Here is a 22,729-nt window from a genome sequence, read left to right on the forward strand (position 1 = left end):
GCACACTTTTCCCAGTTGAATGAAGACCGAAATGATTGATCACATCTTTGTTAAGGATTGCAGGGGGGGACACTGGGAAACTGTGGGAGTCAGAGTTCATTGAAGTAAATCACATGTACTCTCTTGTGTTAGTGCAGAATGGCAGAGGGGACAGATGACCAGCGTGATCCAGTCTGTTTGATTTCACAAAACCAGTGAATCCTTGACTACAGGCTCTACAGGACTCTCATTGTGAAAAAGAAGGGACTAAAAGACCACAATTAAAAACCTTCAGTATGGAAAAGATGCAAAGTTTTCAGTAGGGAAGAAAGAGAGTTAAAAATATTATAATTTATCATTGAGGCCATAATTCCCTCTCCTCACCCATCATAGAGAAATTCAGTTCAAAAGAAAGACTGCAGAGTTTTCAAAGATTTTGCAGAGCTGGTGATACTGGTAAAATCAGCACCAACTTTGGTGTTTTAAATAGTGCTTTTTATACAAAGTCTATATTCTTTTGTGACAGTGCAGGATCAAGCTGACACAATAAGAGTTCTATCAGAAATAAAATTAATGGCACCACCACTAACTTGTTTCTGAATTCAGTATAAAAAATGTCTAGCAAGTGGGCAGTCAGAAGTGAAAGCATTACCTATTCCCTTTCAAAAAGGGGCAAAAATATATCCTTAGAAAGTTCAGTTCACTCTGGTGAGGGGGTGGAATGATTTTCACCCTTTTCTCATCAACTAGAATGCTTTTCACAGCCAAAAAATTCACAAGGTACAGTTAGAAACAAGACTACTTCTGTAGGAAAATGTGTTCATGTTAAATATGAATAGAAATTATAGCAACAGAAGAAAATGAAACTTGCAAGCCCAGAGAAATAAAACAACTTGTTATTTATGATAAACAACAGGGGATTGTTGTAGGTCTGAAGCAATCAAAAGAATTTTGCAGCACAAAGCAAATCTGAACAAAAATAATAATAATACTTAGAATTCAGACTTTTCATTTATTGAATTGTTTCTGTACAACAAGCTTTACAGAATAACACAATACATTCTAATGCTCTGGAATTATTAATGAAACAACCTAGCTGTAAAAGAATATAGAGCTATACAGAACAGACAGCTGTTATTTTGTTGGTTTACATGCTTCGTACTACATATCCATTGTGTGTACTTTTCTTTTCTGTCCGAAAAGTGTTCCTCACATGAGTTTTTAAGAGTGTAAGAGTGCATTTAATGATTAACTGGGAGAAATAACTTTTTGATAATGCCTTACCATGTGTGGACATAAACTGGATCACAGTCTTTTATTTTAGTGGCTTTCCATTTCCCTTTGTTATTATTTTTACGGTACACAGCTCCATAGAAAATCTGACTTCTTCCATGGCTTTTCATTTATGCCCTTGTTCACACTTGAAACATCTGCCAAACTGAAAGGAGTGAATATAGCTCTTTCTCAAGACCCAAACATTAAATAAATTGGTGATCACTGTCAGATTACAAATTTTTCCTTTTAAACAACTTGCAAATCCCTAAGAAACATGATCCCAGTCTGCAAAACAAAATTCAGCATTCCAGAGGGGCGCAAGTCAGGACAATATTTGGTCTTATGACCAGTAAGGAAAACACCACATTCCAGTCAATGTAATCCATACAGTTGAAATTGAGAACAACCTTTAAATTCAGGTGTATTTAGTACTTTGACTTTCTTGTATTCTTGCTATCATGTAAGAACTCTACAGAATGATGGTCTGAAGGCTTTGTCAGGGGAGTATTACCTCTTTTTTTATTCTCAGCTGTAGTACAAGCACAGAAGGAAGGAATATTTTCCTCCAAAAAGTTTAGTCGAGTGTGTGTGCCCAAAGCAGAAGAATTCTTCTTACTTCTTGTGGGAATTCAACACAGCTTGTTAACCTTGGAATAACTGGAGAAAGAGAAATAATTACCCTACCGTATCATTTCAAGTCTGTCAAAATACTTTCTACCTCCATCAGGATACTGATGGTCCCTTCTCTACCCAGGAGCAACTACCTTCTCTGTTAGAGTTTTTGTCATCTTGCTAAATTATTAAGAATAATAATTCTTAATTACAAACAACAAAAACACAGCAAAACCTAAGGCGTCAAGCAAATATACCTTAAAAGCTGCTCATATGCCTGCATGAGAAATGTATCCAGGAGTTTAAATTATGAACACCTCTGGAGTGTGCAAAGTCTAGCTAACTGACCTTTGAAGCTTTTGCATTGCAAAGAGCAAAGGGGATGAAATTCTTTGAATAGATTGTTATAACTTGTTCACCTAAGTCTTTCAAAGGCTACTGCACTGCCAAAAAGAGCATTTTATCCACTGAGATAGGTGAATATGTATATGGAAAGTTAATCACAAAATGTTGATAAAATGGGAAGAAATTCATGCAATAAGATTACATTTTATCTCAATTTTATTGAAACGAAATGGAAAGTTTTTTATATGAGAAAAGAAGGTACACAATGATACTAAAACAATTTTAAAGTAGAAAGAGGCAGAAATTCCATAGCTGCAAAGTACAAGCCATTCACTTCTTGTCTGGAATAGGAAAGAAGAAGAACCAAAAGCTGGATATTTCCGTAAGCGTCTTGTTTATACTTCATTGCATCTTCCTTTGAAGCTGTGGCTTTGATCACTGTTCACAGGACAGTGGACCAAATTGGCTTCCAGTGGTCAAATGGGCTTCCAGTGTGATACAACTGAACATTCCTGTGATCCCGAATGCCACAGGATTCCTTCATGCTAGAAGACATTCAGCATGATGGATAACATTGTGAGAATTTCAGGAAGGAACAGATATCCTAGATCATTCTCCTCTTTCTCCATGAACTCTTTTTCTCAGCTGTTTTTCTTCCTCTATATTACTTCTGTTGTGAATAGTTCCTTATTTATCTTTACTGCCCAGGCATATAGCCTCACAGAAAAGTTTATGATACTGCTGAGTACAGAATGATAGAGACTTGGTCAAAGAGAAGAGAGCAACATGTAAACAAACACCTATTAGCTCAGAAGTCTGATTTCAGAACCAGTTCTGCAGCAGTAAAGATCATCCCCAATTTTTTTCTCCAGACTACCCAAAAGCCCTGTGGAAATATGTTACATATTGTGGTCATTGAAGGCTTTATTCAGAACACAGCTGTGCCAGGATAAACCTGGTTCTCACGGATGAGTTTAGGACAAAATTTTGTTACTCTTTCTCCAACCTTATATTAACAGAAAATCCAGATCTGCAGAGCAGGATGAATAAGGTCCCATGACCTCTTGCTGAATAAAAAGTGCAAGGACCAAAGTTATGTTGGTGTGATCCTGTGAACTGCCTGATATTACTCTGTTCTGCTTTGTCTTTGTCTGGACATACATATATATATGTACTTTTTATTTTTACTCTGAATCCTTTTCTTATACTGAAAAATTGTCTTCACCACTGGATGAGTACTATCAGTGTATTTCATGCCACCATTGGCTCCTCCACAGAAGTCCCTCACTCGTTATGACAGCTTTTCTTGGCCTGAAATTATTTGATCTAAGTTCTTCATACTTCAGCAACATTTGTTCAATTCTTTTCATTCCGTCATGGAGATGTTGATCAGGTCAATTTACAACACTTTCTAAAAGTAACCTTTTCCTCACTAGAAGACCAACAGGTTCCTTTTAGAAAGCAAAACATTTTTACTGAAAATTTTCATACTCATAAAATCTCAAATTAGTTTGCAGCCAAAAATTTTGTCTCCCCCTGAGAAAAAGGAAAAAAGAAAAAAAGAAAAGAAAAAGGAAAAAAGAAAAAAAGAAAAAAAAGGAAAAAATAAACCAGCCCTACTTGCTCTTTCGTTTCATTTCTCTCTCTCTCTCTTTCCTGTTTAAGAATTTTTTTCACTCTTCCTTTTCCACTGATTTCTCAACCATACTCAATGAAGCTCCAGCTTGTAAAGACAAAGCATGCAAAAGCAAAGGAATCTGTTGGAAGAACTGTACCATTGCCAAGACAGTTCAAGGCTGTTTTCTCATTTCTTGGACATGGATCTTTGCATAGCACAGTATATTTTCCATTATCAAATAGCAGGATTTTTTAACTCCACTCTTCTTGGATACAGTCCTGAAATCCAGCCAGAAAGATCCACTGTTTTAGTAGCTCCTACCTTGCACATTAAGTGATACAGGATGACCAGGTGTCAGGTAGTCTGCAGTCCGTTCTAGTAGCTCACAGCGTCCTGGGTAAATTTCAGTTTTCCAATATTTATTTCACTGGAAAGTGCATCTAACTGCCTGAAAGACTGCCTCTCACACTGCTAGGTTTCTCTGCAGCAGAAACTAAATCTAGTGAAACACAACTTTCTGGGACCAGAGCCAGGTCACTCTCAGTTCAGTGGCCTTATCTTTGAATTTACAATTAAGGGCTCATGCATGTCTCCTTTCATGAGAGGCAAACCTCATTCTTCCAGTGATCCATCCCCTCAAACATCAAACTGGTGCTACCAGTAGACTGCATCTTTGCACACGATAAGATTTTGCTGGCAAAAATTGCTGTAGAGTTTTATTCCTCCTTGACTGAATATCTGTCAGTACCAAACTGATGTTAATTGATGCCTCCTTGCTGTGGTGGTGGGAGTTTCAGAACAGATGTTAATACAGCAATGAGCATGTTAAGGAAATTTAAAATATAAAAAGGCTAACTTCTGCTTACAGGCTATATATACTACTGAAGATTTATTGAAAAACAAAATAAAGAATATACTTAGCTGCTGTGGGTGGGGCCTGAAATTAATACGTTCACTGCATTTTTCAAACTAAATCTGCATGAATAAACCTAATTCTCTTGCTCCTTAAATAGTATTTCAAATGTATCACATATCTTTTTCCTTCACCAGGTAAGCATCTGGAATACTAGGGCTTACTGACACAGTTTTTTCAATCTGGCACTAGCATCTAGCATGAGAGGCACAAGTCAGCTGAATTTAGAAAATATTGCTGCTAAATAATTACACAGTGTCTTTAAATTATGGCTTGCTGTTTCTGAAAATGACTGTATCATCCATCAAAGTATACTGTAAGCTTTTAAAATAGATATATCATGTAAATATATTTTTTAAGATTACATATAATAGCATTTCTTTTTATTTTGTATTCATATTTAATTCTAATTCCATTATTTGAGATTCAAGATGGGATACATCTAAATATGAAGCTTTTATACAGCCCTGTAAGTTATACAGTATAGTTTAATATTAAGATTTTACTAGACAGTTACACAGTACTCAGTTTTAATATGGAATACTTCATCATGTTCATTATCGCCTATTTAGACTCATGTAAACTGACACTCCTGAAATAAGCAAGCTTTAAAATGTTAATATAACTGTTATGACTCTTTTAATTGCAATAGACATCTCATTAAGTAATTTAATACCAGTGGGACCTCTTACCAATACACAAAAAAACATACTTTGCCCAGCTTTTACATACAGCACAATATGACAGATATACTTTTTTCCACAGTGATGCTCATCAACTTTCTCTTTGCTATCCATATCCTGGATGAGAATGCCTTGGCAGCAAGCTGCCATGATGGGCTGGATTAGCTGTCTTAAACCAGAGCACCTATGGTAAGGCTGTACCTGTCTGCTCAGGATTAACCAGCAGAACCTCTCAGAAGCAGCACCAGAGAGAGAGCTACCTAAACCATGGCCAGGGTGGAATTAGTTCTTCACCTAGGTGGAGAGAAAAACATGCATGACATTTCCATTAGCCTAGAAGGCAGAAACATCTGGTTACTTGGTTCAGCTCATCAGCAGGAGAGCCTGTAGTTGATTAGCCCTTCTCTCAGTAGTAGGCGTTACTACAGTCAGTGGGAATTACTAAACATGGTTTCAGGGGACTGACGTTAATTTGGCTTGCCAAAATAATATGCAATTTTTTAAGGAGTTTGTGTTAATTAGTTGTATAATTTGATGTGATGTGATTGGTTTTGCACAAAGAAAAGCAGAACAGGGTTTGCTATTAGAAGCTGCAGCAGGAGAATCAAGAGGTGGCACTTAAACAGCGCACAGTGTGAATTTGCAGTGGTGAAAGGCCTTAGTTCATGATCTAATTATACAATGGGATTCCCTTTCTCAAAAGCTAAAAGCCTTTTAATTTTTTTTTCTTCTTCTAAAATGTTTTATTTTGATTACTGTACTATTAATTCCTTGCACCTACTATTTTACTACAGATTAAGTCACTTTGTATATCCCATTTTGGCCTGTTTTGTATAATATCCCACTTTTACCAGGAAAGAAATATGTAAAACTATAAAAGTTGGCAATTTATAATTTGTATAATTCCTCACTGAATCTCTGCCTGCCTTCTACTCTCTATTCACTAACTCTTTTACAACTATTACTGGCAATTTAGGCTTCTTTGCTACCTATGGAATGGTAATCAGTGGCAGCACTGATGTCAGAATTACAGTTTCTGCCAGGCTAACTGATAACTGTGTAGTCTGGGAACTTAGAAACATACATGAGGTAGTCAACATCCTCTCATTAAAAGCATTTGCTGCCCGATGTCTGTAGAAAAAATTTTAGAACTGCACTGAAAAGTATCTTCTGAGGGCTCTGGCTGAATGAGAGGGTTGTTTAAGATTTTTCCTCAGGATTTGCTGAGTATGGGAGTAGGCAACTGAAGCAATTCTCAGAAATAGTATACCCTTTCACATTTCTCTGTTCTTCTCAACTTTCTTGCCTATTTGGATGGCAGATTCTTTGGGCTGATGGCTGTTTCTTCCTAAGTGCTTGTACAGTGCTCTGCACACTGAGTTGCCAGTCCTTGCAGTGGCCTCCAGGCACAGTTCTCTTAGACATGCCAGTTAATTAACTCACAGCTCTCTCCCCTTATCTGCCACCCCCCCATCTAGTATTTTAAAATTTCATGTCACCTCCACTAGCAACAAGAGGCAGTTTATTTATCACTATTTCCACAGGGAAGGAAGTCTGAAATATACAGTATGCCATATAGACATTTTCCAAATTTAGCTACATATTCAGGAGATTTGTCTCCTTAAACTGTTTGTGTTTTTAATGGCTACTGCTTCAGATCACCATTGAAGAGAGACTGTTTCCCTCCATGAACTCTCAGGTACCAAAATTTAGGCAGCATGGATGTACCTCAGGATTTCCATTTCTATCCTTCTGCAAAAAAACCCCATGCTTGAAACCCTGTCTCTGCTGGGGATGGCCAAGAGAAACTTATTTGCATGTTGCTTGAGAGAGTCCTCTGGGGACTGGGGTTTCATACAAATCTGCTGGGCAATGGGGAACCTTCTCACACTTTGCTGAAAGTTTGCCTGAACCTTGCATGCTGACGTGCAGACTTCTCAGAGACATTCATAAATCTCAGAGTTGCCTGAAATATCATACAACTCCAGTTTTCTGTGATACAAGGTTCCCTTATAAATGTTTCACAGAGCTCTCTTCTTCAAATTTAGAAAAAGAGGCACTGCATAGTTTATGGGATGCACTGTTCAACATCTAATCCCTGTGAAAAAGCCCTGTAGTTTAGGTAGGACTTCATATAGTAAAGCAAGTTCACCAAACACAAAAGAGAAAGGAGTTATAATAGACTCTTTGTACCATCAAGGCTTGGGAGATATGAGCTTACTGGTGGGAAGCTTTTAAAAGCCCGAGGTACATAAAGATTGGTGTCAAAGGAAGCATGTGTAGTAGGTATGGAGTGGAGTTGGTATTACATATAAATAAGGGGCAAGTGTATACTAGTGCAAAAGGGCACACTGAGCAGTTCTAGTAAGAGAAAAATGGAGGGGGGGAAAGCCCAAACATTTCACTGGCACAGAGCAGGACTGAGGATGCCTGGAGAGATTCCAGGTAACTTCAATTATGTGCAGCAGGAGTGCTGGCGTCCATTAGGGTGACTGTACAAAGCTGAGCTGCCTGTCATGGGATCACCTGAACCCTTTATGGATTACAGACTTTAAATGCTCATCTGCTTGCTATTTATTTTCTATTTGAATATCAGTTATTACTGAAACCAGTTTGTTTACCTTGAGCAGTCAGTAATTTATAGTCACTCCTCAGCTGCTTATAAACACTACCTACAATACTGACTGGTATTAAGCATTTCTGATATCTCCTCAGTTATCTGCCTCTTCAACTGCCATTGCCTACCTTATGCCTAGATTTCAAGCTCATGGAGAGTGAATTTCTGTACTGCTGAATTCTATATATTAAAGCTTTTTGCAGAATGAGTTTCTGTATTATGTTCTCTATTTTCTCCCCCATCTATCACAGTGGTGTCCGTGACTGAGAATACCAGGAAATACAGTAATGTGAATACTAAGAAAGACTGATAAAAAATAATTAATACGTCGAAAAAACACTAAAAAAAAAAGTGTTTAATTTTGTCCACTGAGGTCATTTCGTATAAAAGGATGTTGTAAGACCAGTGGTTTAATCACTTTGCATAAGCCTCTTAGTTCAGTAAACAGACTTGAAAAATTCATCATTATTATCAGCTCCTGTGCTATATAGGGGTAAATATTTCTTACATCAGAAAGATCTGTCCATCAACCCATTATTAATTTACAAAAATAAAATAAAAACTTCTTTGAGGAAACATATACTTTTAGGTTAGGTAGTCTTCTACAGTCTTATAGAACAAATACAGAAATATTTCTGTTAATGTAGAAAAGTTGTATTTTCACTTATTTAATGAATGGTGGTACCAATTAATGTAAAACCAAGGCAGAATTACTACGCTAGTAACCAGGACAGTGTATATAAATCTATATTAATTGTGAATTAATTATGAGAGTGGTAGATTGATCACCAGAATACAAAGAAAAATGTTCAGATTTTGCTTGAATAAAAAAAGAAGAAATGGATATAGAGATAAATCATGAATTTCCTTTCTTATCAAAACTGCTTTATCTTTCTTTCCATCTCTCCTGTCCCCTTCACTTCCCCAAGTGATGTTGACAGGACTCAGGCCAGGAAATTTTCCGACTGTGGTGCATTACAGAAGTAGCCTGAGAACAATTGCTGAATGAATGGATTTTAAATCCATCAGTGGTATCACTACTGAAGGATATACAGAACAGACAGCTTACAGAACAGAGCCTTACTTAGAAAAGCCCTGTAAGGCTGTAATTACTTGGACACCTGTATATACTGAGGTGTTCCCACATGAGTTTTTAAACTCATGAAATGTCAAAACAAAATTTTTATTTGTGTCAGTGTCATTAAAAATTTGCCTGATATGTTCACCCAGAATTTTCCTGGAGGGTCTGAAAAGCTTGGAGCCTGTTGTACTATCATTTTTGTTCCTGTTACTCAGACATATTTTCCCTGTGAAGCCCATTACAGCTCTGGAGTGCCCAGTCCTGTGAAAGGTAAATCAGCCAGAGGTACATAAGTCAAAAGCCTCACAACAGAAGTCACAAGGAAATCTAGTAGAAGGGAATGTACTGACACTACAGAACAGTTGCTGTAAATATGTAGATGCCTTTTCTTTATAACTTGTTATTTTAATATGCTCGTCATCTTTTGAAACAGGGCTGAATTCTCCATTCTTTATCTCACTTCCAGATTTGCTGAATCTAATTTTTCAGTTAATATTTCAATAAGTTTGAATGGATATGATGTATCATTAATAAAAAAGAAAGACACGATTAAAACTTGTTGAAACTTCTTATTCTAAGCTGAATACAGCTGAATACAAGAGGCCAACAACTTAAATTTTAAAAATGGTCCATGTATACCTAAATTTAAAACTACCCATTGTCAAATAAGCCACATATTAGCATTTGAAAATAAGTTACCCTTCACACTGAGCTGAAAATTCCTTTTTTTAACTTTTGAGACACAGATTTTTTCCTATGACTATGTAATATTGCAGCACTTTACCTAAAATATTTCTGCAGTTTTATTCAAGCATTCACTGATGTTTGGATCTTGAAGCAAACTACAGAACGGCATATTGTAATGACTTCTGACTTATGAACTTATCAATGTCACAGGTTAAGGGATTTAATTGAGAATCTGTAAAATGTCAAAACAGAGAAACAGAAGTAGACAATATAATTAGACTGCATCACAAGGTGTTTGCAGAAAGGAGGGAAAAGAGTCCATTCAACTTTAACTTTCATATTCCTGACTTCTAAGCCTCATCTAGGAGAGGCCAAACATAGAACTCATATGGAATTGTGCAGCAAGATCCCCAAATTATACAAGTAATAAACTTTAAAAGCTTTTTTTAATAAAGGTTTAAGAGTAATGAGGCAACAAGGATTCACTGTAAGACAACGTTTCATTATGAAACTCAGTTACACAGCAAAACTATCAGTTTTCCCTTGTTGCCTTCCAAGAAAATGCTGTGACTTTCCAAAAGACATTATGCTCAATTAATTCCTGCTGCCATCGAGGCATGCTAGCTGTGTGCTTCTCCACCAGATGCATTCTACATATAACAAAGATGGCAGGCAAATTAGCATAGATACCCACCAGCAGGGATGTTAGTATTAGACTGAGTATAATCCCAAACTCTACCTTGAACCTTCCTTCTCTCTGAAGTGGTTACTCCTCACAACCTTCCCTGTATGTGCTCCTGAGCCACTTGTTTACATGTAAAATCAGATGACATTACTAACTTTACGGGCTCGTAAGCCCATTTTCTTCCCCTCAAGATTCACTTTTTGCTTTTTTCTCTTTGGCATTTGCAAAATCTACTGCAAAGGAAGGGTAACTAGTCCTCCCTGAGCCTGTGTTCCTCGGTCTAGGTTATCAAGATGCCTAACTAAAAACTGGATCTAGTATCTCCATGCTATGTGCAGTCACTTCTGTCTTCTGACTGCAATAAATTTAACTCAAGAACACTTTGGAGGAGAAGGCTGTCTTTTCATTACATGCTTAATATCCATTACAGTGGAACCTGGCTTCTAGTTCAGGGCCTGAAGGCATTTCACAATGAAAATAATAGACAATAATGATAATAAAAAGAAAATTGTCATCACAAGGAACTTGATTAGTTGTCTGCATCCTGGGTAAGAGTGCCTACATCTGTATAAAGTTTTACAATTTTTGTTTTGTTTAAATACAGTGCCAGTTAAGACTAATACCGTATTTCCCCTGATTTCCACACAGATAGATTTATGTCTCCGTATTCCAGTGAGTTCCTTTAGTTGTTTGAAATGCATGTCTAAAATTCGTGTATCATTCCAAATTTAAGCTTATGGAATCTTCACAGCAGCAATTGTATCTGGGTAACAGATTGTTTGTTAAATGGAAATGGAAATTATCAACTACATGAATTATTTCTTGTGTTATTCTCGCACCACAGTGCTTTGAGTCACGTGCTGCTAGACACTTACTGTGACGTGCAGCACTGTTTTTGATATACCTACAGCTCCCAAAGGTATCATCATGAGACTTAGAGGTCTCAGCAGTTTCTCAATAGGTTAGGATTTAAAGCAATGTATACACATTATTTTCTTCTTTGAACATTACCCCAACAGCATATCCAGCTATATTGTCTTTTTTCTCACCACTCATACAGAGATAAGAAGAACCTACAAGACAAGCAATCAACTTGTGGAAGACAATCCGTTGAAGAACGGATTATTCAATCACTTGGACGTCTGCTCTGGATCAGTAGTATCAAACCTATAGTGACTGCACATGAGCAGGAATAGGTTTTCTTTTGGGTTAATTTGCAGAAAATTTTCTACATGCCATGGTAGCCCAAATTAATGATATAGGCTTTTATTTTAGTATTGTCATTACTAATTTGGTTCAAGTCCTTTTTCAGACCCTATTATGCAGTAAAGATAACTGTTCTAGTAAAAAAACAATTTAAGAAAAATCAATAGGAGAGACTTTTGTGGCAAAATAATTGTCCATACACACATAAACAAAAACATAGCAAGAATGTGGATTAGTACCAATTTAATCACTTTTTCATAAGTCTATAGACAGATCTGTCCTAGCCAAATTAAATTTTAAGAATAATTTTATAAGATTTGTGTTGTATCACTTTTTACAGTAAATAATTCTGTAGGAACTGATTCTCCATTCAGTAACAGTCAGAGATATTGCTTCCACAATTTTATGTAGACTGTTTACTTGGAGTTTCCTAAAATTTTTTTAGAGGTAGCTCATGTTTATGGAGGTTACAGCATTTGGACCATTCTCTATTGCTTGTAAGCCAGTGCTTGTTGCTTTCTTGAGGATAAGGCAGAATGTGGTTCAGTTTGGGATGAATATGGTGAGAAAGTACCATCAAAACAAGGACATCTGTGTTGGGGCCCTCCCCCTGCCATGTGGTCCTGGGAGAGGGGCCCTGGGGGGGAGGCACGGGGTTTCCCTGCCCCTGGTCAGCCTCATTCCCCATTGGTTGGTTTGTGTTCCCCTGCGCAGGCAAGGACCCTCGGGTCCCGTGATTGAGCAGTTCCTTGGCAGAGCCCCGGCCATGCGGCTGGAGAAATAAACATCTCTGAAACATCTACCAAGAATCGGTCCATAGATATTTCTTTTCCACGGGCCTCGTTGTTTGATACGCGTGTTACAGTATCCGCACTGTAACAAATGGTAGAGAAATGCTGGCAAGCCATTGATCCCTAAGGACAGAAAATTCATGAGTAAAAACCACTCTAGATCTCTCTCTTCTCGCCTTGGTTTGGATATTCTCTCTAAATTATGGAGGAACCGTGGAAAAACTCTTGGCTCTCAGAGCCACATATGGACATTTATCTTAAACTTAAAATGATTCTTGAACAACAATTTGTAAATTTTAGCTTAATTCAAGCTCAAAAAGAACTGAAACACTTCCTGGCATGGTTGTTTAAGAACTTTTTCTACCTTTCTTGGGATTTAATTCTTACCAATAACTTTTGGAATACCATTTGGACACAGTTAATACTGGAGTCAAAATATATGCCGATGGAAGAATATTTTCGTGAATATTATTTAATTACCGAGACTGTTGAGCAATGTCAGCTGTGTCCTGGCGAAGGGAAGCGTGCCTCAGGGACCGTGCTACCCAGGCCATGTGCACCGAGCGCTCTCCAAGCAGCAGCGAGGCAGTTCCCGTGCACGGGAGGAGTAGCGCGAGCCGCAGTGTCGGTGGCGGAGTGAGGCACGGCGGGAGTGGCACGACCCGGTGGTGCCCGCCCGGCCCCGCGCAGCGCGTGGTGGAGCGAGCCCTGTGAACGCCCAACTGAGAGGGGCGGCAGGCAGGTGGGGGCCAGCGGCGATGGCAATGCGGGGCAGCGCAGAGCCCAGACACGCCAGAGCAGCACTGCTCAGAGGGCACGGAGCAGCCGCAACACGGGGGCCCAGCCGAGACATTGGAGTCAGCGAGGCAGCAGCCATGCGGGACAAGCAGCCACAACAAACACGCAAGCACGTGATAGGAGAAGTTGTAGCAATGAAAATCACAGAAATTGTGGAATGGTACAATGTCAAAAACAACTATGGATTTATAACACGAGATAATACAGGGGAAGATTTATTCATCCATAGAACTTCCATTAAAAGGAATAACCCTAAAAATTACCTGCAAAGTGTAGGAGATGGGGAAGTTGTGCAATTTGATATAGTGCAAGGAAAGAAGGGTTTACAAGCAGCAAATGTTACTGGGCCTGGAGGTATTCCACTCAAAGGCAGCCGTTATGCACAAAATTATAAACAATATCCATCCCAGCAACTTCCCTACCCGCAACCTACTTTCTCCTTTTACCCTATACCCAATATGAACCCTTTCCTAAGTTTACCCCATCCCGAGTTTATTCCTAATCTGTTTTTCACCCCATGGCTTCCCTATACAATTCCCTTTCCCTACAACTCCTCTGCAATGCTGAGGGGGGGATGAAAAGGGGGAGGGAAGAAATTAAACCCTCTCCTGCCTCAGTTTCCCCACAAAGCATGCCTGGAGAGTCCTGTCTCCCTTCTGTCAGCCTTAAGATGTTCCAGGGAATCTGTTTGGACATTTAAAGATTCAGGAGGGTGGCTTGTTTTGTTTTGAAACTGTCCTTGTTATCTCATGTTTATCCAGTTGTTTTCAAAGTTAAGTTTTAAATCTCTTTTTGTTAAAAATAAATGGGTGAAATGTTGGGGCCCTCCCCCTGCCATGTAGTCCTGGGAGAGGGGCCCTGAGGGGAGGCACAGGGTTTCCCTGTCCCTGGTCAGCCTCATTCCCCATTGGTTGGTTTGTGTTCCCCTGCACGGGCAAGGACCCTCGGGTCCCGTGATTGCCTCAGTTCCTCGGCAGAGCCCCGGCCATGCGGCTGGAGAAATAAACATCTCTGAAACATCTACCAAGAATCGGTCCATATATATTTCTTTTCCACAGGCCTCGTTGTTTGATACGCGTGTTACAGTATCTGCACTGTAACAGATCTGATATTCATAAACCACTGCAAAAGCATTAATTTATCTACTATCACCTTAGTGGAAAATTAAACCTGTCTTTCTTTCTACTTCATTTGTATATAGCATCTTCAAGGTGCTGATAACAGTCAGCCTGGACTTTTCGTATTATAGACAAGTCTTTCATCAGAAGAGGGAGAATTCTTCACCTTCTCTGAGTTTCCCAGCCTTCATCCCCACCATCCTCCCAAAGATAGTATTTTTTTTTCATTTCCACCTCTTCTCATGTGAACTTGCCCATCTGTTTCCATTTACTACCAGGTTCCCCTCTCCTATCCTCTCCATACAGCTGATGAACCACACAGTACTCTCCTCCTTCTTCTTCTTCCCCCAGCAGTTAGCTCATGGCAGCTCTCTCCCTCCTCTTTCTGAGGACCTGCTTGCCTGAGCAAGAGGGCAGCTCACCCTGGGGTCACTGGCCCTGGGGCTTGTGCAGCATCCTGCCTCTGTCTAGGAGAGATTCCCAACCAACCTTGCAGCTTTGCCAAGTCCCTGTCACTCCCTGCCACCCACAGGCTACTCGGTGGGAACCACAGGACACAGAGGCAACAGCACTGCACGCCAGTGTGTCTGTGCCGGGGCTATCGACAGAGGTGGTGTAAAACTGATACTGCTTCTCTGGAGGACATCCCACTTTGAGGCATTCATCCACACATGTGCCTGCCATGTTTCCAGAACAACTGCTTGATGAGGGCACTGCTTCTTGCTCCCTCACCCCTTGGTGTGCTGGCTGCTATGCAGGACTTGGCATTCAGACACTGCAAAACCAATGAGGCTACACAGCGATAAAAATGCTAGCAACAAATAATGAATGGGAGACTTCAGAAATAAAGGAAAGAAACAAAATTGCAGCTGACATGATAAGTATTTACAAAATAATAGTAGGGGTCAATCAGAAATTTTCACCCTTGCTCTCCTGTCATTACATGAGGGTAAGGAAATACTGCCTGAAAGAAGAAGCTGATCTTTCGAAACTCATGAAAAGAAAATATTTCCCCTCTCCACTCACAGTATATAATTAGCTCATGGTAATAATTGTCCTTGTGTGTCACTGAGGCCAAGTACTCTGTAAGATACAGTAGTAAAAAATACTTGTAGTTACCTATTTTGTAAGAGGGATACTAATGACAAGCTTCAGGCCTTAGGTCAGTCTCTGTTAAAGACAAGGAGGAGACTTGATACACTGGCTCTTTCAGAGAAATTGAATATTAGACCACAGAGACTTATTGTCTGATTCTGTACGGCAATTTCTACTGTAAAGAGAGCAAGGAGGATGCAGAAGGCTCGAGGATCAAGAGGAAACAAGTAAGGAGTGGGAGAAAAGATCTATTATAATAAAATGAGAATAAAATAACGGTAAAGAAAAAGCTTGAGCTGATGTTTAGGTAAACTCTCTTTTACTTTGTTTCTGTTTAATGTTTCTGTGGGGCTCTCCAGAGGTTTTATTAGAGACTATATATTTACCTTTCTTTTATAGAAACATGCTTTTGAGGATCTTATTATTTGACTTGGAAGCTACCTCCAGTGTTTACCTAGATGATTATCAATATGCAGTAAGTCTGACTTTGATCTCAGTTCCATTTACAGTTATATTGATTTATTACTACGATTAATTAGTCCTAGAAAGGAATGTCCAGCAATTAGAAGTTTGTGAAGACCAGATACCATGTGCTGTTATGGTTAGAGAAAGTACATATTATGAAGCGCAGTACTTGTGCTTCAGCTGTAAAAAAAAGAAAATTTTTTAATTTTTAAAAAAACCTGATTGGATAAGTATGACTCAAAAGTATTAAATTAATGGATAAAATGGGAGAGATGGTACAAGGTTGACTGACCATTCTGGACATCAAGTTAAACATTTGCTGGGGTTTGAATACTTTTCTTTGATTTTGATGCTTGTGTCTTTCAAGGTTCCATTACCTCTGCCAGCCATCCTCCAAGAAAGAAAAAACTGATTTAACCCAAAATACTAAGGCAAAGTTAATATTCTATGTATTACTGACCAATCTGAAATTGTAGCTGATGGTAGTTTTGCCTGAAAATCTGAACAAAGTGTCACAAAATGTCACAAAGTGGATCAGTGTAATTGCACAGTATGCATTTGAAGCAGAGCTATTCTGATCCACGTGTTAAAGTTACTCCTTTCCAGTATTTTCTGGACTGTCCTTAGACCAAGGGAACTTGATGCCTTTCAAAAATTGCTCCTTTAAAAAAATACAGGCTGGAAACAGAGTCCCTCCCCAGGAATCAAAAGTATTGACTGTAGGAACAGTATGTCCACTCATCAAAGTAGTGCTCCACTTTTCAGTTTAGCTGGTAGCTCATTGTTGCTTTGAGAAGGGAGTGCCAGTGAAACCTTAAAACATAGAAAACCTAGTCTGGGAGAGAAATATACTATGCACGCATCCATCTCATTCAGTTACTTTAGTGTTTCCAAGTTTTGTCAGTGATAATGCAAGACAGCAATTGCAACATAAACAAGAGCAAATGTATCTTTATTTGGGTTACTCAGCTTTCTATCCTACTGTTTTCTCTTTCATATTAGCCCCTATTCCATGCCCCAGGGCTCCTTACCAGCTCCTCATTAAGGCATGCACCTTCTTGTGGCTCCCTATCAGCCTCCTGCACTGCAGCAATTAACCCATTATAGTACCAAGTACATGACTGTTGCAGCTTTTATTCAGATTCATAATGCATTCTCATTGCATGCCAGGTTTTAAAATTAATTTTGAAGGAAACAAGAGATGTGTTGAAACATGTCAGACTTTTCCAAAAATGGATCATGCCATAAATAATGAGGTTTTTCTAAAGAAAGGAAATACAATGGATCTCGCTCCTCTGGTGTCCGTAAATCATATTATCATTGTTGAAGGGGGAGGGGTATTGTTTAAACTGGAGAAAGTGGAGATCAGTTGGAAGAGCTGAGAGGAACTGATCGGAGAAAAGGTGACTGCAGGTTGTACTGAAAACAGACATACTGGGATGGGCAGAGATCAGTAGTCGAGTCCTACACAGGTTGCTCTTATTATCAATTATTTTGTAGGGTCCTATTTTCGTTAATACCCACACTGCAGAAAAGGGAGTATATGCAAGTGAAATTTTCTGCTTACACAAAGCTAGGAAAAAATTCCAATAGTGGCTTGCAGTGCAAGCAGAGAAAAAGGAAGAAAAGGAATGGGATGGGACACCATGAAATCCAGGAGTGAAGCCTCAAGATGGTGCACTTCAGGAGATAAATAATGAAGCAGTGGGCTTAGGCACACATTTTGGGTGGGTAGCATGGCTACAGCATCTGGCTAAAAGAAGTACAGTTGGGTACTTAAAAAATTTGGATTACACTCCTTGCTAATAAAAGGTGATCATGAGCCTTAGGTAAGTTGTGCCTGTATAAAAAAAAAAAAAAGATTGATGAGGGAGAGTGAGAATGGAAGCGGTGGAGTTTTTTCCTAATTTTCATTGGTTGACTTTGCTCTGACAGAGTACAGCCAGGCAGTGCACAATTTGGGTCACCCATTTTATCGCAGCCATGTGCAACACGATTAATTCAAACTGGGACAAGTACCAGGAAGGTGCACTGGTAGGAGGAGTTAGGGCTATCTAATACAGCAAACTAAAAGGGCTTCACTTGTTTACACAAACAAAACAGAGGCTGAAAGGAAACATAACTGTTGTCTATAAATACAGAAGAGCTATTTAAAGGATGATGTTGACATAAGAACAAATGGTTATAAAATGGCCATGAATAAACTCCAACAGGAAATTAGGAGGAAGCACTGGAATGATATCCTGGAGCAGCCCTCCAACAGGAGCAGGGGAAGCAAGAAACTTCACTAGTTACAGCATGAAACTTGAGCACTTCATGAAACCAATTATGGGACGTGCAGCTGACAGCAAAAGCTGAGGTTTGAACTTGATGCAGGAGGTCCTTTTAAATCCTATTTCCTATGTTTCCAGGGGAAGCTGATTTAAATCTTCAGCAAGAGATGTCTTAGATGCTGATAACAGTAATTAATACCTTACACTCCTGTAGTACCCTTCCATCTAAAGACCACAAAGAACATTGAACACACGTGGGAATTACACATCTAAATATCCACCTGTGTTTTTTCTATTACTTTGCAGCCAGGAAATTGTGATGCCCTGAGCAACTCTTTTGGATCGCTTGCAAAAAATCTGTAAAAATGAAGAATAGACCTAACAGATCTCCTAGTTTTAAGAATAAACCTGTAGTTTTTAAAATTTCATCATGTTTCCAAGGCTTTTTAATTCCAGAAAATCTATGAATTGTATAGAATTGCTGGTACAAAGCTATAAGCCATATGCTGTTTAGCTTAAAATGTCAATGAGTGAGTCAGCAACAACAAGAAAATGAAGGTGTTTGTAAATGTTGCATTTAAAAAGCATTTAGAAAAATGAGAGTGGTCCTCCAAAGATGTGCGCATCTTCAAAATCAGAACAATGCAGTATTTCACAGCCATTAAATAACGTGTCACGCAGCTACAAACAAGAATCATATAGCCTGAAAAAATGTTGTTTTCCTCTTGGGTAGTTGGAACAGAACCAGTTCCGTGTGTGTTAATCCCCACTCTGACTTCCACTGGGAAAGGTGCCAGGGGTGGCAAGGGATAGAGAGCAGTCGTTCCCTGGCTCTGCTCCCTGCCCTGAAACCTTTCCCTCCCAAACCTGCAGAACCCCAGCTGCACTTGCATGCATTCAAACAGGCACACAGAACAAACTAAACACACTGGTTTGGCTCTTCTCTGAGGACTTAAAATCACTACCCTTCCACTTCCATCACATAGGAATAAGTCCTTAAGTCCATCTGATTTCTTGCCTTCACTACACTGATCTCTAAAGAGTGAAGCACTGAGTACAGAGATGCATTCAGAGAAAGATCTCATCTACACAATTCCCACCTACCAATGTTCTCCTGCTTCTTACACTGTCTTGTCAGATGCCAGGTTTGGTCCCCAAAAAGAGCAGTAAGGCCACTGCCCTCTGCTCCTTCAAATTCCTCCACTCTACATCCTCTGCTGGGGCCTTTACAAGCCCCAGGCAAAGGTGAGCCAGGCGGGCTTCCATGTCTGTGTAGAGCCATACCCCAAAAGAACTGGCTCTGCCCAGAAAAATATATACTCTAAGTCAAAGGAAGCTACGTGTGTAGCTGAGGTCAGCAGTGGTGCATAGACCCTGTTAAAAGCAGGCGCTTGAAACAAGATGGAGTGTGTTCCCAGGGTAAACCAGCTCTGAGGATAAGTACTCAATAAACATGGCACGGGAAGCAGTGTTGTGCTGGGTGCAGGGATGGAAGGGGAAGGCACACACAGAGAATTTGTCAAGCATCTGAAAGCATCCATTTCAAGAAAGCCAATTATTTTCTAGGTGACTAAAATTTACATACTCTTATCTGTAATTGGGAAAGATATGACCATGTAGAGGACTGAGAGTTAGCCTGCCCCCACCCTTCCCATGCTGCTGGTTCTTCTGGGCCATAATCTCTTCCATGGATAGAGTACAGAGCCTCGTTTTCCCAAAGCTCAAAACAATGAGGCCATGATCATTATAATAACATACAAATAATAAAAGTAGTAGGAATTCCTATACATAAAAAATCCAGATTCTGCCCACAAAAGTATATGCTCTCTTTAAGTCAAAGAAAATTGCATGTGTGTAGCTGAGCTCAGAAGCTGGCAAGGAGCCCACTTGTAACTAAGTCATGAATGTGAGGACAGAATAGATCCCATTGTCTCTTGAGAGCTTTTTAATTTTTCTTTGTTTTTCTCTAGGACATGAATTACCTAAACTGAGAACCAGAATTTTTATCCTATGTAATGTGTCTCTGAGAGGCAGCTTTTAAATACTTTTCTTTCTTTTTAGATCAGTTACCACTTTAAAGACTGCTGAGAGAAAAATGTATGTCTATTATCTCTTCCTATAGACCTACCCAAAGAAAGTTTAATCTGCTGTGGATGATGCCTAGAGAAGTCTCTGGTCAAGATTTGCCATGATTCAATTCATCCAAGAGAAGGGGTAAAGGGTTTCTTCCTTTGAGCTCCCCTACAGCCTTTTCAAGGCCACACTTTTCCACATAGGGACTAGAAGATAGAGTGAAAAAGTAATACTGTCCCTGCCTGGCTCTGTGGGGCATACACCTGCCCCCACAGAAGCACGGGTGGGTTCAGTGTTACAGTCGGTAGCAAAGAGCCGAGAAGGGCATTTCCGTGCGTTCTACCAGGAGCATTTATTGCTTCCACACGGCCGAAGGTTGCAGAGGCAAATACGAACACGACCCCAAAGCTCACAGTTTTAACCGGAGACGGGGAAAAGGCAGGACTGGGGAACAGGGACCAATGGGGAAGCTCTGGGGGAGTGGCGAGGGGGTAGAGGCTGACAGCCAACTGGGGAATCCGAACTGGGATAGATTGACATAACAGAACAAGCATCCTGGGAGAAGCCTTTCTGGTCACCCTAACATAAAGTGGTTCTTGTGGTACTAGGGACTTGTCTTACTGAGAACTCTCTGTCCCTTGTAATGTATGTTCACTGGCCACCACAGAAAAGTGTCTTTTCTGATTTTCCTCAGGGTACAGTACAGTTTTACTGATCTTCCCTTGGTTTCTGCCATTGCCCCTGTTTAAGGGCCTTCTAAAGAGCAAAGTGAAATATAAAAATTAATATGGTTTCCAAACACATGATCTTTCAAGCAGTTTTTCTGCCGAGTTTTAGAACTGCAGTGCCAATTTCTTCCTATTCCTCCCTTTTTACTTCCAGAATTTTCTACCTGTCTTCACAGAAGATCTTTGCAAAAGCTTGTAGAGAAGCAACAGGAAGTTTTTTTCCCTACTTCTCTGGACAAAGATGATAGCCTGAAAAGGATATTTAGCCTAAAATCTCTTGTGGCTGCTGTTTCTGACCTGGAACACACTGAGATTACATCTCAGATTAGCATTTTTAGAAAGATCTGTACACATTTTTTATTTGAGAATTTGCCTTGGTTCCAGATAGGGCTCCTAATATCTAAAGAGGAGAAGACTAGAAATCTTGAGGAGTCCCCCTGGCTGAAGCAACCAAACAAACTCAACAGCCAGTCTTCTAGTCCCTATCCTCATTTCCTTCTCTCCCAGCTTCACTGTCCACCCAGGAGGGCTCCATTGAACAGGTAAAACTGTGCCACAGGAAATAATTCCCAATTTGTGCTAACAATCTTTATCTGTCCACTCTCTCACATCTAAAATCCCAATATCAAAAGCAGAGGTGTCTTTGTTTTGATTTCAAAGTAGCTCAGGTAGAGGAGAAGACAAAAACTTGATAAAATGACAAGAAACTTGACAAAAATCCACAGAAATAGAAAGACTGATGGTAAGCTGATAATGTATGACTTAAAGGTATTTTACCAGTATCTAATCATACCGTGGAGAGAAGGAAGCATTGTAAGAGCAGTTGTTTACTTATTATTTTCAACTTCGGCATTCATTTGATACATGTTAGAGGGCTCAAATGCAACCACCTTAGTGTTCAGGTGGTGTATTTCACTGTGAGCTTGTGGGAAGTCTTCAGCTTGAAGACACTGGAATATTTTGCTTTGAAATGGTCTATGGGGGTTTTTTTCGTTTTTTTTTAAGAGTTATAGGATTTAATTGAGTTGGTGGTCTGCTGTCTTTTTCAGTAAGAAGTTACACGTAAGCTGTCTCCTGTTTTCCTCTCTCTTCCTCTCTCTCCTTTTCCCTCACAGATTTTGCTAAGCATGTACATCCATTTCAGAATCTAATCATAGACAACTTAAATCTTTCCAATGTTACCCACATTAGTAATTGCAAAATAATAAACATGACAAAATTCAGATTAATAGGGCATCCTGCACAACTTGGATGGCGGGGAGAGCCCTCTGGAATTCTAAGAGTAATAGGTCTGTGTTTATTTCTCAACCAACGGCATAATGTGACTGATTTACAAGAGTTTAACTCAAGTGTTAATCTGACAGTGACGAAGAGCTTCTCAGTGGCAGAATCACTTACACTATCATATTAGTTGCCTCCTCTATTAAAGCAGTATGGTCGATAATTGGAATGCTTTTATGTCTAGTGGTTCTGACAAGGCTCTCTTTAGGTCACATATGGGCGGTCTGGCTTGCTGCACAGCTGAACAGTGGCAAATGATTTAAACTGAGAAAGTATTGTTCTCCTCGTATTATGGAGCAAGGGCAGTTCAAGGAAAGTAAGGCTCTGCACCGGCTACCTGCTGGTGTGTAGTAAAATAAGATGGACATGATACTGGGTTGGGAGTACAATTAAATCTATTTTGCAC

At 39.5% G+C, this 22,729-nt stretch overlaps 2 long non-coding RNA genes across 7 annotated transcripts in view; one reads left to right on the plus strand and one right to left on the minus strand.

Moving 5' to 3' along the window:
* The window catches only part of LOC125337102, a 177,660-nt gene that overhangs the window by 120,034 nt on the left and 34,897 nt on the right, over nucleotides 1–22,729 (plus strand). Inside the window, exon 8 of one of the 6 annotated variants that reach the window (XR_007207961.1) lies at nucleotides 15,903–15,978. The exons of the other annotated variants lie outside the window; for them this stretch is intronic. This is a non-coding gene — a long non-coding RNA (uncharacterized LOC125337102). The remainder of the gene's footprint in view (nucleotides 1–15,902; nucleotides 15,979–22,729) is intronic. 6 annotated transcript variants of the gene reach the window in all.
* Nucleotides 978–22,729, minus strand: part of LOC125337122 — a 31,139-nt gene continuing 9,387 nt past the window's right edge. The window contains exons 2-3 of the long non-coding RNA XR_007207979.1: nucleotides 5,627–5,719; nucleotides 978–1,911 (exon numbers count right to left, since the gene is read on the minus strand). This is a non-coding gene — a long non-coding RNA (uncharacterized LOC125337122). The remainder of the gene's footprint in view (nucleotides 1,912–5,626; nucleotides 5,720–22,729) is intronic.

Source organism: Corvus hawaiiensis, chromosome 2 (assembly GCF_020740725.1).
Source record: "Corvus hawaiiensis isolate bCorHaw1 chromosome 2, bCorHaw1.pri.cur, whole genome shotgun sequence".
Lineage (NCBI taxonomy): Eukaryota > Metazoa > Chordata > Aves > Passeriformes > Corvidae > Corvus > Corvus hawaiiensis.